Source organism: Eutrema salsugineum, unplaced genomic scaffold (assembly GCF_000478725.1).
Source record: "Eutrema salsugineum unplaced genomic scaffold, Eutsalg1_0 scaffold_6, whole genome shotgun sequence".
Lineage (NCBI taxonomy): Eukaryota > Viridiplantae > Streptophyta > Magnoliopsida > Brassicales > Brassicaceae > Eutrema > Eutrema salsugineum.
This window is the reverse complement of record NW_006256547.1, coordinates 12,293,666-12,295,463: the sequence shown is the minus strand read 5'-3', so window position 1 is coordinate 12,295,463 and position 1,798 is coordinate 12,293,666.

Sequence of the window (1,798 nt, the reverse complement as noted above, 5' to 3'; positions counted from 1 at the left end):
CATTTCCCCGAGGTCGCACTCATCCCGACCGCGGCCCAGCTAATTCCGAGCCCGAAGGCCTATTTCTGAAGCCCAAAATGATTCCCTCATTTGGAGAAATCCTAAGTGATGCCCAGAGATATCTTGAGCACTATAAATACATGTTTTAGGAACCCTAATTGGTATCATCTATCATCACCTCATATGTTCTTATTGTTTTATAATACTTTTCAAGTTTTAGGTTTTAGGGAGAGAGAGATTTGTCTCTTGAACCCTTGTTCTTTCTTTTTTAATTTCGGTTTCTATTCTACTTTTTAATACTAAGTTTTTGATTTCGTTCATTATGTCTGAGTAGTTTTATTGTTGGGATTAAGGGATTTTCGATGGGGATTTATATGTTCGATGAGGATTCCAAGTGCTTTTGAGCCGAATCTTAGAACTTTTTCTTCTGAATTCGTTTTTACTGCATGAGAGTAGCGTCATGAACTACAACGGTGTAAATCTATAAGAAAGAAGCGCTGGGGTTCAGGGAGGTTTTCTCAGGGGTACGAACGATTCAAAACATTACTAGAGAGTAAAATTGATAAGATCTTAGCTTAAACTTTTCGAACTGGAGTCACGGACGTATGAATACGCCACTGTCGTGATCATAGACAACTATCTCTCTCAACCCTGACCAGTAGGTTTCCACTCTGGCCCTGGAAAAGAAGAGATGCATTATGTTTAAGACTCGTCAGCATTCACAAATCGCACATAGGTAGGTTTCCACTCCTATGTTTGTTTTGCTCTCCCAAACTAGATCTGACACCGGATGAACACTTTCGTGTCACCAAGCATCTAAAATCATTTCAAGCTGTAGTTCAATATTTTTATTCCCTTTTTAATCGATTTTCATTTAAGCAATTACGTTAACCGTTTTTCTCGTTTTTACCCGTTTTTCGTTAAGTTTAGTTATTAGGTCATTTTAATTCCCGTATTTTCTTTTTAAGATTCGTTTTTACATTTTAAACACATTACCAAACCCCCCCCCCCACAAAACTTTCCTGGTTCTAGACTTCCTTACTTTATATTTATTTCAAAGGCTTTTGCAGGAAAGATCCTCCTTCCCTGTGGATTCGATCCCTAAATACTACAATCGATCAGTTGTGCACTTGCGGCTATTGATTTCATTTAGGGTAAACTTGACACCCTCGACACACACCCACCACATCAATTTTTTGGCGCCGTTGCCGGGGAAGGCACGCGTTTTCTTTTCCGCAAAACTAAAGGTTGGTAAATCGACTCTAGAACCCCTTTTTCTGCATATTTCCATTTTTCGGTTATTTTGTTTCCATTACAGAAGATATGGATCCCATAAATCAAAATACACACTATGAGGAAGGTTTCTATAACACTCCTCATGCCACTAGACGCAGAGAAGAACACCAAGCCCGAAATCTTAGCTACATGGATCGATACAGCTAGCCAAACCACCCTTACCACCGGCGCAGAGAGACTATTTGACTCCGGGAAGCTCCTTATGGTCCTCCTCCAACCTACTTCGAGCCACACGCCTATAATCCTCCACTGCAGAACCCTAGTCAGCAAGAGGAAAAATTGAGGATCAGCAGACGTTTGGGACGCCTCAAAGGAATGATAAACCAGTTCCTTGATCAGCAGATTCTCACCGAAAACACCCTGGTCAAGAGAATTGATTTAATCTCTGAAGAGTTCAACAGATAATTCGATGATCTGGCCAACCATGTTCGAGTTCTGGAAGAACAAACCCACAAAGACGCCCAACATTGAGCAAATTGAGAGATTTCTAAGAGATCTCCCA